Source organism: Mastomys coucha, unplaced genomic scaffold (genome assembly GCF_008632895.1).
Source record: "Mastomys coucha isolate ucsf_1 unplaced genomic scaffold, UCSF_Mcou_1 pScaffold15, whole genome shotgun sequence".
Classification (NCBI taxonomy): domain Eukaryota; kingdom Metazoa; phylum Chordata; class Mammalia; order Rodentia; family Muridae; genus Mastomys; species Mastomys coucha.
Window position 1 is genome coordinate 124415872 of NW_022196897.1, and position 16211 is coordinate 124432082.

The following is a 16211-nucleotide window of genomic DNA, read 5'->3' on the forward strand; positions in this document are numbered from 1 at the left end:
GTCGGGTCGAGTAGCTGTTTCTGGTGTCGGTTGAGATTCCTCCGTGAAATCAGCAGGGCCACCACACTCATATATCATAAGCAGAAGTTTGTGTGCTTCAATCAACACCTGCATCTATTTCTTGATGTTTCGTTCAGTTAACAACCATTCTATTTTGTTTGTGTAACTTATGCATTTTTTGATTCAACATACACAAGGTATGCACCATTTTTCTTTCTATGCTTGCTTGAACTATTTAACACTATGCCCCTTGGGTTCACCTAGGTTGTCAGAAATGACAAGGCTTCTTTCTTTTTAAATCAAAATAAAACTTTATTTTACACATGTCAACAATTTCTATGAATTTGTTCACAGACATTTCGTTGTTCATGTATATTAATTAGTATAATAAAATAAACATGACACACATACTTTTTGAGGTACAGATTTAATTCCTTTTGTGTCTGTGCCTGGAAGTGGGATTGCTTCTAGGATAAACAGTTCTGTTTTCAATTCATTCGGGGAAACTCCATACTGTTTTCCAGAATTGTTGGATCAGTTTCATACTTCACTGATGTCCTAGTCTCTATATCTTGAAAACATTTGTTATCTCTTATCTTTTAGATAGTGAATATTATGATGGGTTTGAGGTAACATTTCATTGTGGTTTTTACTTGCATTCTTCTGTTTATTGGCAACCTTTACCCAAGGTTTTATTAGAATTATATGGATTTTTTTTATTTTGCTGTAAGAATTATATATTTTGAATACTAAACATTATCAGATAATTATTAGAAAAATACTAAACATAATCAGATAATAGTAGCTTTAACCAAATAACTCTGTAATATGTGTTGATACTAAAGAACGTGTCATACTTATCTTCATTGCTCCTATTCAATATTCCTTTGGCTTTTTAATACTACATGAATCTTAGATTTTCTACTACTATAAGAAACGATTATCGTAGTACTTGCTTTTATGTTTCCCGTGTGACAATAGTACATGAGAAACGTCAGAAAGAAAAGATTAATTTTGGCTTACTGATTCAGAGATTTAATCTGTCATGGTGGCAAGGCATTAGAGATCAACTCATAATGATAGGAGTGCGTTGGAAAGTTGTACACATAACCATGGACCAGGAAGCAGAAAGCCAGGTCTGAACCAGTCTATAAGCCACCTGGGAAACTTCAAAGGCCTGTCCAGTGTGTATTGTTTCCCACTAATACACCCCTAGCTCCTAAAGGTTTTACAACTTCCTCAAAAAGCATTACCAGCTGAGCAACAAACACTGAAAACATGAGACCACGACAAGGACGTTTCAGAGTCATGCCAAGAAATTTAAAAATTCCATAGGTATCTCACTGAATTTTACATTTTATTATTTGCAGGAGTATTTTAAGTGTCAATTCTACTTATGCATGAATATGAAATTTATTATAATTTGCCTTTTCGATGTTTAATATGGAAAATTTACACATCGATGAGCTTTATAGTTTTATGCTATGAATTATTATCTTTTTGATTCTTTTATCTTTTGTATACCTAGCACAGGCTTGTATGTATGTATGTATGCATGCATATATATATGTATATATATATATATATGTATATATACATATATGTGTGTATGTGTGTTTATGTGTATATAGCTTGGGGCTTATTTAAACATATTATAGTTTTATTTAGCTGATAATTTATAGAATGTCTGAACTATTATGGTTTGACTCCTAAGCCATTTCCTATGTTCCTGTAATGAGAGTTTGCCTCTTTTATATTATATATACACACATAAGTTTTAACTTTTGACTTTTATGAAGGGTCAAAAGAACATTAATGCCATTAGCCCAGTGTCACTATAATGGGTATACTCTCCCCAGTGAGATGTATGCATTTGTGTGTATTTGTGTGGCTATTCTGAATTTTCTGTATTCACTTTAAAGAATGTCATTAAACACTTCTTCTCGGGGGGGTCTATTTGTAATGAACACTGTGGTGTCACTTCTTTGGATATGACTACCTCTACTTCATTTCTGAGGATAATTTTATGCAATATTATATATTCTGGGGCGCCACGTTTTATTCTTTCCACATTTGACTATATCATTCAGTTGTCTCCCCGTATGGAGGTTTTCTCTTAAGTAATGTACAGATTTTCTCCTTTAAATTCAGTTTAGGAGGGAAGGTACTTTTCTCATGACTGCTTTTATCCCCCTTGACTTTAGCTGTTTGTTTATAATATGTCTTATTAAAAATAGCTTGGTGTTCAGCATGTTGCAGTTTCTTTGAGTACCATAGATTTGCATGCTCATCTTTCCCTTTGTGTCTGAAAAATTTTCCAGTATTCTTTCTTTAAATTGGTTTTCTTCTTTCTCTTCTGTTTCTTCGGGAATTCCTGTGCTGTGTGTTTTCACTTGATGGTAACTTTAAAGTCACAAAGGGTTTATACATTCTCTTCTATTATTTTTTCTTTGTTCTTTATTCTGGATAATTTCAACTGCTCTGTTTGCATTCATTGACTCTCCTGAAAGATGAAGCCTGCTAGTAAAGCCCTGTATTGAATGTAACAGTTCAGTTAGTTGATGTATTATTTAGTTCATCTTTTTCAATTTTTCTACATCTTTGCATCTTTGGTGGACTGTTTTTGCACTGTATTGATGCAGATCTCATTTAGTCATCTCTCTATGTTCTTTTGTAGTACACTGGGTATTTATTTATTTATTTATTTATTTATTTATTTAGAAGCAGGGTTTCTCTGTATAGCCCTGGCTGTTCTGGAACTCACTCTGTAGACCAGACTGGTCTCCAACTCAAAAATCGGCCTGCCTCTGCCTCCCAAGTGCTGAGATTAAAGGCATGTGCCACCACTGTCTAGTGTACACTGGATTTCTTAAGGGCAATTGTTTTAAATTATAAGGCAATCCATAGATTAACCTTCTTTGAAAATTGTTTCATGAAAATTGTTTTGTTTCTTGATGATATTTTATACTCCCTGTAGTTTTACATTAATGTCCTATTTATTGAGGAACATCTATGTCTTCTGGACTTTACAAACTGTAGTGAGTGAGCAAAGACCTTCATTTGGGAAGAAATAAGGATGCCAATGGGCTAAGTTGAAACAATGATGGCTTCTTAGAGAACTCAAAACCTGCTGAAGTCTAAATGCCATTTGTACCCCAGAAGTTCATATGTTGGTCACTTGTTTCCCACAATGTTGATGTTGAGAAATGGCATCTTCAAGCAACAGAGTTTAGTAAAAGGTACTTAGATCTGTTGCTGAGTGATTTCTGAAGGGTTTATGGGACCCATCACCTTTATCTCTTTTGTTTTGCTTTCTGACAACCCAAAAGGTGATTTCACCAATGTATCTCCCAATGAGAACTGGCATGCCGTGTAAAAGAAAGGAAGGATGAGTCTTGAATGGACTTGAGCCTCCAAAAGAGTTATCTAAATAAATCTATTCTTTTTATAAGCTAGCCGGCTTAACGTAAATAAGGTCCACTGTATTAACAATAGTAAGCTGACTAACATAATACAGTAGTCACGAAGACGTTGCATTAACTGAGCTTGAGTTGGCCATGGCAACAGAAGTCCAATGTCCAAAGACATGGGTCTATATGTGACTGTTGGAGTCTTCAGAGGTAGAACATATTTATTTAGGTCTTCTTTTTCTTTTCCTCTATTCAAATACAATGGACTTGCTTTGGACATCATGCTTACCATTTCAACAGGTTTGTGTTGGTGCTGGCTCTGGTGTCTAAGAGTCAAAAACACTATCTGTCTAAAGGCATTGCTACAAGAAGCCCAGTTTCTCACAGCATGGTTCTGATTGTAACATGAGTGTGCATAAAGCAGTCATGCTTTGGAATAGTCACAGTTGCAATGAATGCTGATAGATCAACTGTGGTGACCTAGCACTATTTCCTCCTCCAAGGGAGCCTCTGACACCTAAAATAGCCATTGAAAGACCCTTTTTGGTTTGCCAAGATCCCCTATTGAGCAGGCCACTAAAGACCATAGTGGCACCTGCTACATGGACTCTGTTGATAATGCCTTTTTTCTGTCTTTTGAGAATCTCTAAACATCTAAGCTAAGTTGCTTTTCCCACTGTCTGGATGGACCAAGAAGAAAGTAGGTCCCTCAGGGAGGCATCCAAAATGTGGGAAGCTGGCTGCTTACTCTATTGCTCCTTTCCCAGTAAGGAGAATTCTCGGCCAGGAAGTTCCTTCTCAGTGCAAAACTACATTAGCTGTCTGAAGAAGTGATGAGTGAGGTGAAGCAAACTTGTCTTTTGCTTGCTGTTCTCTGTGGTTAGTGTCTAATCTTTTCTCCACTGGTTTGCTGCAGTTTCTTTTGCTATTATTGAGTATGTGTACATGTGTGTTCCTGTGCTTGTCCATGGTTGTGTGTGTGTGTGTGTGTGTATGTGTGTGCGTGCACGCACGAGCATGCTTGAGCATGCACATGTTTGTATTTGCATACACACTTGCATCTGTGTGTTTTGTAAGGTCTTTACCATGGCACTCCTGTAGAGGTCAGAAGACAACTTGCTCTCTCAGTTCTCTCCTGTACTATGTTCCTCTGAGGATAGCACTCAGATGATCAGGCTTAGTAGCAAGCACCTTCACTGACTGAGCAATCTTGCTCACACTTTCGCTACCATTTTAAACTGAACCCCTATGCTCTCAGAGCTATCAGTTATTGGTCTATCACTGTCTAATTGTGCTTTTAGTTTCCCCTATAGAAACACGTTAGACAGGGCTTACAACTTGCCTACTCTCCTCGCACCACACTCATAATCTCTCAGATATCAGACTGGCTCAGATACTATTGTATTCCAGGAGCACTCATAAAGCCAAATTTAGGACTGACTAGGAATATTACAAAATGTAATATTATGCTAATATATGTCAATAAAAGCTGGCAAATGCCTACAAGAATAGACTTTAATGAAGTGAGATTTAGAAAGAAAGTTGTTTTTGGTCTGCCTGATTTCGTTTCCATGGATGAGCACACTGGAGATGCTGACTCATGTGCTCACAAGACTGCAAAGGATGCTGGGGGTTGGGCCCGCTGAAGCTAAATCTGAATTTTAAAACAGGCTTATCAAATGGGACTTGCAGGACCCTCCTCCCAATTGGTGTTCTTCAGAGAACACAGCTGCTTCTTATTTCGCCAAAGCTGTGATGTGTACATTAGTGAAGCTGGGATTCTGAGGCAGAGGGGCCAACAGAAATACTAGTCACAATCAAGGAGGAGTCATGATCATTCTAGGTAGTAGCAATAATACCATAGTCTAACCTACATAGCACATCGCATGGATGTTAATTCATCACTGGCAGAAACAGATGGGAGGAGGGGAGGCCGACAAGTCACATCAGTTCACTTGATCTACTCGATCAGTTCACAGAGTTTCTTCCCCCTCCACTTCCTGCCCCTCCTTGTTTCTCTTCCTCCCTGTCTCCCTCTCCATCTCTCTCCTCCCCTCTCTCCCTATCTCTCCTTTCTTTACCTCATTTCCCAACCTTGTCCTTTCTGTCATTCCATTCCTTCTCAGGCATAAAGTATAGAAATTTCAAAAGTAGCTTATCATGATATGTTAAATTACCAATTAACTTCCTTTTTGTAAATTTTTCAGGAGAGCAATTCATCAGTATGATGCTTTTAGATCCAGGTGTTAGAAAACAAGGCCCAACATGAGAGAAATGGTTGGCCAGAAGATGTAGCTGGACAGGAATCTTCTCTCAGTCAGAGTCCAGCCTTATCCCACAGGGCTTGTACGTGGTCATGAATTGCAGTGTAGAATAAACCCTGTTACAAATGCAGAGGATCCTGCTCACTTCTTGCTCTCATCAATGTCTAACCATAGAGTGTACCTGAGAGAAGAATGGTGCCATTTACACAAAATGGCTCCTGTCAACCAAAGACAAGTCTCTGGCAATGAGGTCAGCTCTGAGATAAGGGACAGACAGTGTTCCTCAGGATGAGATGGTAAGAGCTTCGCACTTAGGGAATAAGCTTTGGGCACAGTAGAGCAGCAGCAGTTTCTTGTCAAAGCCTAGGAAGACCATGGTCTTTAATCATTGCTTTATATAGCTTTTCATTTTTGTAGACTTTCTCATCTATTACAATTAGTATGTATATTTTTGTATCTACTGATGTTGAAGATCATGTATCTCATTTTATGTGCTTACTTTTCTGTTTATGTGTTCGTTTGTTTGTTTTTAGAGACAGAGTTTCTCTCTGCCATGCACCTTGAGTGCTAGGATTGAAGATGTTTACTACCATAACCAGCTTACTGGTTTACATTTTGAGTGTTGCTTTTACTTAAAACTCGTCTCAGAAAAAATGTATTTTGATGATATATCCCCTCCCCAACCTGTTGTGGAGACAACCCTTCAATCTCTTCAATCTCTTCTGCCCTGCCAGACCACCACTCTAGTACTGGTACTGACCAACCAGCCTCAACACAGTGTCCCAGCAGGGTCCTGCTATTCTTTACAACTTAGCAAGGTCATCTTGCTTATGTGCAACACCCCACACACCCCACAGTCATCTAGCACCTAGTTACTTGGTAGAAGCATGACTCTTTTTTTCTATTAGATATTTTCTTTATTTACATGTCATATGATTTCTCCTTTCCCAGTTTCTCCTCCAAAAAACAAACAAACAAAAACAACAAGAACAAACCCCTGTTTCCTCTCCCCTTCCCATGCAGGGAAGCATGACTCTTAAGGCTTAATTATCTAATCAGGTTTATATATCAATAAGATCACAATTTACAAGATGCCAATACAATAATTTCAGAGCCAAATGATGAAGATAATGTTTAACCCAATTATTCTAACCTTGTGAAAATCTTAGCTACTTGTGGCTGTTTAAAACCGCACAGGGTCTGGATCATCGCCCTGTTTGTCTGCCTCCATGTTGCCTCTCCTGCTTCTCTGACCTCCTCTGACCTCCCTCACTCCTAAACATCTAGTTCTGCCTCCCTATTGTCCAATCACAGACCTGTTACTGCCCTAATGTGATTGGACATAGGAAATGCTGCAACACCAACCCTTTCCAGATACTCCCTATTTTTCTGCCTTTCCAACTTCATGTTTTCTCTCTCTTTCTCAAAAAACTCAAAAGAAACAAATGAACAAAAGAAGCAATAAAACAAAAACAGCTAAGTTAAAAAAAAAAGATGCAATAAAACAAAACAAAACCCACAATCCCCCAACACACATACACAAAATGGACTCCATTTGTGTTGGCCAACTACTCCTGGAATATGGTTGCCCTAGAATATGGTTGATATACCTGGTGATACTCCATTGGAGAAAATTGATTTTCCCTTTTCCAGCAGTTAATCATTTCAAACGGCGTCTTGGCTGGGGGTAGGCTTTGTGTCCACTTGCGTTTCTCTGCTGCAATTTTGTGTGGTTTAAAGGTGGGTAGGTCTCATGCATGATCTCTCAGTTTCTGTGAGTTTGTATGTGCATCAGTACTGTTGTGTGTATGATGCTGTTTCCTCAACTACCACCCTTGGCTCTTTCAGTCTTTTCTGCCTCCTCTTTTGTACAGATCACTGAGCCTTTAGGGGAGGGTGGTTGATGAGGAAATTCCATTTATGACTGAGCGTTGTAAAGGCTCTCACTCCCTGCATGTTGTCTAGTTGTGAACCTCTGTGTTATTTCCCATCTACCGCAAGGTAAAAGCTTCTCTGGTTGTGCTTCGGGTTTAGCAATATGTCATCAGGATTCATTTTATTGTTTTTTCTTTAACAGCCTGAACCAACCATAGAACATCATTTCCCTCTTCTACCTGTGTATTGTTTTAGATGTTGTAATAGAATACCCTAAAGCACTTAAGTCTAGATGAACTCCCTTTCCACCTACAGTTAAAAAGAAATTCTGTCAACACCACTCTGCATATGAGTGGTCAGCCTTGTGTATCTGTGCCTCAGTATTCAAAAAATGAAGGTAAAATCCAAACACTATCACCTGAAATTAGTGTTTTACCTTATCAGGAATATTATAACACTGAGAATAAAGGCATCCAGTGAGTCAAAGAAAATGGCTGTGACTTTCTCAGATCAAAGTTTGTAAAAGAAATGTTTGACTCCTTTCTCACCTGTTTCAGAATTTAAGTTCAGACAGTCTAGCAGCTGAACCCAGCCTAGCTCTCTTAGCTGCATTTTTGCTAGTCAAAGGCAAAGTGAATCAATCCTTTTGCAGGAACTCTGGATTCTCAACACCCAGGAAATAAATGTGGATGGTGCCTGGCTGCCCTTGGTCTAAGCTGTACTTTCTAGTCATGTGGGTGGTAATGCAATCATGGATAAGATTAATTAAATTAAACGCCTATTTTTATTGTGCAAAAAATACAGAAAATCCAATCCTCCCTGACAGCCTGGAGCTGGATGCTGGGTCTAATGTGATCACTGCGGAATTGCTGCAGCCAAGCTGCATGCCATTTAAGGAGGCAGGAGGCCCATGCTGAATATTCGCTGCTTCTACCCTGTATATGGAAGTTTTCATTAAGCAATCTTCATAACCTGAATTCACACAGGACTGACCCTGCAACTTTTAATAGCACATTGTTGTTCAATATGCTATTAAAGAGTTAGCTACCCCTCCAGTTATCCCAGAAGTCTGTTTCTGTAATGCTTGGAAAATCTTAGAAGGTTCCTTCACCATCACCTACATTAGAAATCGTTAGAAAGTTTTTGAGAGAGAATATGTTTATGTATGTGCTTATGTGCCTCTCTCTCTCTCTCTCTCTGTGTGTGTGTGTGTGTGTGTTTAAAACTTTACCAGAGCATTAGAAGAACTTACTCTCTCAACATGTACTAGGAAGCAAAACCAATGTAGGTTTTGTCCTATTATTTTTTGAATTAAAACTTTCCTTATAAAACACAACCCTTAGAGTAAGAGATAAACGTTTTATTTTTTGTTTGGTTTGGTTTGGCTGGTTATTTTCTTCTAAAATTTGTTCTGTATAATTTGATTTAGATTTGTATACATATTTTTTTACTATATACAGGAGATATCCATCTTTGAGGTACTCTGTCATTTAATATTTATCCAAGCTGCGATATGATTTTCATTGTAAAACTTTCCCATTTTATTTTTCTCTGTTTGTTTGCATCATTAACCAATTTATAAACACTGAAAGATGTCAAATAGTATCCCACGAATGTTTGGTATTTTTTCTATATACTCTCCTCTTCATATACCAAAAATAATTTCTGTAACACACACAGCTCATTATGATAAATTTATTTCTATAGCCATACCCTTTAGATTATAGTATTTAGAAAGAGAGGATCTTAGTTTGAGTTGAATATTAGATTACCTAAAATAATTCATGGCTGAGTCCCATTCCTAGGGAAGCTGGTAAATTCTAGTTTGATATGTTGCTTAGTACAAGAATAGTGGAAACTAAACTAAACCATACTGGTTTTGGTCAACAAGGATGAATTTCAGCAAGGATTGGAAGCCTCCAAGTTCTGACAGTCCATGTCTTCCTATGTCAGACAGGAAGATGTTTAGAGTCTATTTTAGTTGCTGCCATCTCAGGCACAGGGAGAAGTTTGGATGAAAAAGTCAGAGCTTGTCACACAGTCAGGAAGACACAAGTTCATTGAAAAACCCAGTGTGGCAGTACATGTTTGTAATTCCATGCTGGAGGAGATGGAGACCAGTGGATTCCAGGAGCTCAATGGATCTACTAGCCAGCCTGCATAGTCTAATCAGTGATCCAATGAAGGATCCTGTCTCAAAAAAAAGAGGGGATACCTCCTGAGGTTGTGCTAAAACCCCTACAGTTTCTCTCTTACACACATGCACCCATGTGAACACACACACACCCATACCCACACACTTACACATAAAATATATCCACATGTGACTAACTTAAATTTGGTAAGAAAGATGAAGAGATACATGAAAAAGTGTAGCAAAGCTGAAGTCCATGCCCAGAGCTGCAGAAAGGTGCTGACTGAAGAAATCAATATCTGAATACCCAGTTCATTGATAATTCACGTCACACACTGAGCCTTCTCCAAGTTCTTTGACCTTAAAACAGTGAAGGCAGCAAAAGCCTATTTGACTGACAAAAGGAAAATTTTGTCCCTTGATTTAAGTCCAAGAGCTAGAGTCCTTTTAGAAGAGAGGACCTCAAAGGAGAAAACACAAGAACCATTTTGGTCTGTAGGCAAGCATGCGGTGAATGTTTTTGACTGATGATTTTGGAAGACCCAGCACATTGTGGATGGCAGATGGGCCTGTAGTGAATGGAAAGAGGGTTGTGCAACGGGTGGCAAACCAGGTAGCAGCTCTTCTCCACAGTTTTGCTCCATTTCTGGACTCCAGGTTTCTGCCCTGACTTCTTTATTATGATGAAATAAAGCCTTTCTTTTCCAAGTTGCTTATAGTCACTGTGTTTTATCACAGCAATAGAAACCGAGCTACTTCTCTATAGTCTAATACAAGTGGCATCCATTTGTCATGTCTTTTTGTTTTCTGTCATTGCATTTGCCTTAAGAATGTGTCACAAGCATATCTCAAAAGGGATGACAGAATGTAGTTCTTGAATATAAACAAGGGGGTTGATCTGCCATCAGCAAGCTCATTGCTGATCTAGCTAGTGGACTGTCCTTTCTTCCTTCAACACTGGGATCATCTTCTCTGAGCTTCTTCTGGACCATAGCAACACTTACCACTGAGGCAACTTCATCTCCTGAGATAGGGAAAGCCTACAGGGCTGAGGAGCCATAGATGTGGAGAGCCCTCCTTGTATAAGTGTTAAAACAAAAATGATGCTTCAAGTGCCATCAATCAGCAGTCACAAGTAACACAGAAAATATTTTCCCCCGGGGACTTAATCAGTCAAGGGAACATCGTATGCCTGATGGTGGAAAGTAAAAAGCAGGCAGTTGTTTCAATTATAATTTATCACTAGCCACTGGCCAAGACAGATAAGTGAGGTCACAGCAGCTTGACCACAGCTCAAGACAGGTATTGTGTTTAGGACCACAGAGACCTTGATTCAGAAAATGGGGAGATGCTCTATGATTACATTTAATGAAATTTATATCCACTCCACAGAGGAATTCAGTGGGTGAAATGGAGATCAGAAAAAGGAGCACTTTTTGTACTTGGCATGTGAAAAAGAAGAAGGTCTTTAAAATCCTGGCTGCCCTGCAACCCAAGTCCACTCATTTCTGACACTGTGGGCTTGGTTTACAACTCTGTCATCCTTGCAGGCTTTTCTTTCCCCTGCTCTGGATGTCTGATCTGATTCCAATGTGAATTTTGTTCCAGGTTCTGGTTCATTCACCATTACGTCACCCGGTTTCTTTTCTTTTTTTAACAGTACATGCCACTATCCAAAATCATCTTTCTCTCTACTTCCCTGATCATTTTCTGTCTTTTTCCTCTGCCTCTATTTCCTTGTTGTTTCTGTGCTGCACAACAAGAGGGGTCCAATCTTGCTTTCACTATTTTGGTTACCTACAAAGGTGTCTAGATGACAATCGATGAGTGATACATATTGAGTTAATGAAATGATTGTTTCATAAGTTGTTGGCCAACATCAAGCTGTGTCTTAGAAGGGAGGTGAGAACAACTATACAACCAAGTAGACCCAAAAGTGTGAGAGATCATGAAGGCCAGAATTTAGGAGTGCTGTCTGGATTCAGACAGTGGGTAAGGGGTAATCTGATATTGTCAGAGAACGTGGGTAGAGGATATGAGACAACTGAGATAAGAAAGCCTGGATGCTAGACAAGCTTATGCATCTTCTTAGAACATTTCTGTCTATTTGTCTTCTGAAGCAAAAAAAAAAAAAAAAAAAAAAAAGAAAAAAAAAAGAAAGAAAAAAGAAAAATGTATTTCTATGAGCCACCAACTTAAAGTTTAGCTTTGTTGTCCAGTGAACATCCTTGGCTAAGAAGAAAAAGAAACAGAGATTTTCTTTAAAGCAGCCTTTGTTAATATTGTGGTATAATAGGCTTTAAAGAGACATGCTAGCTGGGATCATTACCCTTTGTGACTAGACATTGAGGAGAATTCAAGATAAAAGTTAATTAAAAAGTATATAAAGCACTGTGAAGGCAATGTACTTGTGCATTAGAACATGGCATCAGGGCACCCAGGCAAACACTGAACAGTAATGCAAGGCTTTAGATGAATGACATCATTTCCTTCTCTCTTCAGTGTACCTTATCACAATCATTAAAGAGCCATTTATGGAAGATTTAGAGTGTACAGGGAGATATCCAAGGAATAGCTTCATAATTCTAGAGTTTATAGAACAGAGCTATAACTTGGTATTTTTAAACTCCTGAAAGGTTTAATTTTAATAATAATTTAAGACTATCAGGATATGCTATGCAGTTGGCTGGCTTCTTGAAAAATCCACTGATTTCTTCAGCTTTTGTCCCAGATTTTTCATTTTGTATTCTTGGTGTCATCTACAACCTTTTTTTTAAATTAAAAATTATGTTAAAAATTATGTTATGTGTGTAGACAGTGTGCTTGTATGTGTGTCTGTGCCCAACATGTGTGAATGAAGCCGGAGCAAGCTCCAAGAGGGTGGCAGATCCCCTATAACTTCAGATGATTGTGAGCTGCCACATGGGTGAGGAAAATCAAACTCAGATTCTCTCAAAGAGCAGCCAGTGGTCTTAACCACTAAGCCATTTCGCCAGCCCCTACATTATTCATTTTGACACCCATTTTATGCTGTAGATTTCCAAATGATGCAGCTGTATAATTATAAAGGGATGTTTATGGGCAATGAATACTTTCATCTGCACTGTTCAGCCCTTGCTGTTAGGGTGGGTCTGAAAGATAGATAAGCTTTAGCCAGAGCATTGTAAATAGAAGTGAGGGATGAATGTCACTTAGCATATGAGGCAGTTAATAGCTCATATTCTTCCCCCACCCTCAGATGGCCATGTCAGAAACCTTGTAAGTCACAGAGTGAGATGGTAGAAATAAAACATTCAGGAAGACTGGCTCTTGAGGCAACATGGTATAAGTGGGTATCTACAAATATCCCCCCTCCTATCTTGTTCCATGAGCTGGAAATAAACTTTGATGTATAAAGGTACACCAAGACACACTGAGATGCTGTGTTCTTCTGTTGCTTTTCTGACTTGTTTTTGTCTCTTAGTCTCTTCATAGTCACTTCAAACGAGAGGTGACAACGGAGTGTTAAAAATATTTATTTTCTGATTAATCATGAAGATTTTGAACAGTGGCTTGTCCGTTGAGTTTCTGAAGTTCTGCTTCAACAAGACAGGCCTATTCTAATGCTCCAGAAAAGGTTTCAATAGATGCCTAAACTTGAATTTAAGATGTTATTTTCATAGCTTCTGAAAATCATCCTGATTATTCTTAAGTATTACTGTGATATTTTCTGGTATTGACATCCTGGTGCTTTTTCTAAAAAACAAAAACAAAACATTATGTGTAATAGGTACCAAAGGGATAAAAAGAGTTGCCTGAAAGTGACAGAACTGCAGTCACTGTTTGAAAGGGCTGTCTCAACAGAGCTGAAAGAATGCCTGGACCTTTTCAGATGACAGCAGGACTTAAATCACGCTTGCATTAACGAGAGTTCTCATTCTATTCTATTGAACTGCAGCCATTCCCAACAAGAATATTATATTGCCTTTCATGTTAAATTGTATTGTAGGAGGTTGGCAAGAAATGGGGTGTACAAATCAATGTTCAGATGAGTATGCTTGATAGAAGGGACCAGTAATGGGGCAAAGGTCAGGTTCTACAAGAGGGCAACAGTGTTTTGGGAACATATGACCCTCCAGTATTTTAACCATTTGTCAGAGATGCTGTTGCTGAATTATGTATTTTAGTGGATGAACGTAGTAAGCTAAGCTTCTCTTCAGAAACAAATTATTTGTTCATCTTTGGATGTTATATTTATTCTTTCCAGAGACAAAAGTCCTCATATAAGCAAAGCCTATGATCAAAATGCATCTTTGTAGATTTTAAAATAATATTAAAAGTATATTGACAGCTATTATATTTTATAATACTCCAAATAAGGTAGTTGAGCAGGTATGAATGTTATTTACAGGTTATAAATAAAAGAAAAAACAAAGAAACCACAGTATAGAAACTCTATGTCAGTTTTTGAAGAATCCAGATCTAATGAACATGCAGTCAAGTTTGAACTGATTTAATTATCTTCCAGTGTCCTGCTAAGAATATTTATGATCTCATGGTTTAGTGGGGAAGGTCCTTAAGCTAATACCTGACACTGCTGCCAGTAACTCCCCAGTGTAAAAACAAATTAAAAGAGTAACTTTTGGTGGTATAAAGGAAGAAATAAAGTCCAGAAGAACCAATAAAGTGAGAAATAAAAGTGCAATGAAATGGGGAGAAAAAGGTGGAGGAATATTAGGAAGATGGATGAAAACCTAAATAAGGACTATGGTGTGAGAACTGGAAGTAAGAATGTAAAAGATGGATGAAAAGGACAGAGGGCAGAAGAAGAGTGAGCAGATAATAAATGGATGGATAGAAACAAATATAATTTAAGTGGTTGTACATGTATAGACATAACAACTGCATTCTTTTCTAACCTTTGGTTAAAGAAGTGTCCAGTGTGATTGTTGATGAAGTTTCCAATACTCATAAAATGAAGATGAATGCCAAAGTTGTTCTGATATTTCTAAGTAGCAACACAGCTTGCTCAGCAGTTTCATTCTATTGTTCACATGCATGTTGTTTTTATATGCTATGTTCTACCTTTGATTTCTTTTAACTGAGTATCTCTTCTAAAAAGGCAGCAGAAAAGTCTAGGGTCTTGGTATTCTGTCCTCTCCAAGGATACAATAAAGAAATACATCTTTTTGGACATTCCCAGAGGAATATTATGTGCCACCTCACTTAGAACAGCTGTAATTTAACTTTTCTTATGAGAAAGAATATTTCTGAACTTAATGCCCTTTTAGTTACTAGCTCAGTCTCCCGCTATCACTTACTGCCACAGGTTCAAGTATTTTTTAAAGTGTGAATGACATACAATATGCTAAGAAATTTTGGAAAGGAAAGGAATATGAAATTTTTGAAAATAAAGTGTAATGTTCACTTTTATTTGTCAGCTTGATAGGGTGTATGTAGAATCACCTAGAATGGGAGTCTTAATAAGGAATTAATTGTCTGCATTTGGTGGTTTGATGTGCATGCTTGTGAGGGATTATTCTGACAATGTTATTCCAGGCAGGAAGACATGCCCACTCTAGAAAGGGGATTCTGGACCATACAGAAATGGAGAGAGAATTCCAAGATGCAGTCATTCATTGTTCTTCGTTTCTGACCACAGACATGATATGACCAGAACTCCAAGATGCAGTCATTCATTGTTGTTCGTTTCTGTCCACAGACATGATATGACCAGAACTCCAAGATGTAGTCATTCATTGTTCTTCGTTTCTGACCACAGATATGATATGACCAAGTTCCTTGAGCAACTGCCCTGTGACACTGTAAGGACCTGGCTGTAATAGACTTTAACTTAAAACTAAAAGAAAATCTTCCCTAACTTGCTGTGGTTGGGCATTCCTTTTACAAATCAAAATAAAATACAATACACTAAGGAAATTGTGTCAGTTGGTCAAGAATTAGGCAACAGAATGGGTCACCATAAAGAGAATGAGTAAATGTGTATTCCAGATTGGGAGACAAACTGTAACTGTCAATTTGAAGCTGCTGCTTTCTTCATAGTGGCCCTTGGTGGAACCTAGGACAGGCAGTGCCTCAGGCTATACTCTCACCCAGAAACAGATACGAAATCAAGAATTTGAGTAGAAGCAGAATATTTAAATCATGTCAGGAAACACTACTGGTAGATTTGAAATGAGTTAGGCAAGGCACAAAAACAGAGTTATCAATAAAATCATGCTCAAGAAAAGAGGACCTGAACCATGCTGGAGAACACAGGAACTGTGCATACTTGTACCCCAGAGCTATTTCAACAGCCCAAGAACTGAGGGAGCAGGTGTGTGTACGGTGTTCATTAGTCATTGGCTAAAGGCTGCCCTAGTGGAAATGGATGTCAAGGTAGGCTCCAGTGACCAGACTAAAAGACCCCAGGCAAAGTGGAGCAGGTGTTTGAGGTATCAGAGGGACTGGTGTGCCCTGGGCTGTTAGGAAAATGCCATATGGGTGGAACAATCCAGGGTTGATGCACAGCCTACCTAATTCTATTCA

The 16211-nt window shown here is 38.3% G+C and overlaps 1 long non-coding RNA gene across 1 annotated transcript in view; it reads left to right on the top strand.

Annotated features, from left to right (window-relative positions):
- Positions 1-15598, top strand: part of LOC116092385 — a 94643-nt gene extending 79045 nt beyond the window's left edge. The window contains exon 4 of the long non-coding RNA XR_004119240.1: positions 15385-15598. This is a non-coding gene — a long non-coding RNA (uncharacterized LOC116092385). The remainder of the gene's footprint in view (positions 1-15384) is intronic.
- The last annotated feature ends 613 nt before the right edge of the window (positions 15599-16211 follow it).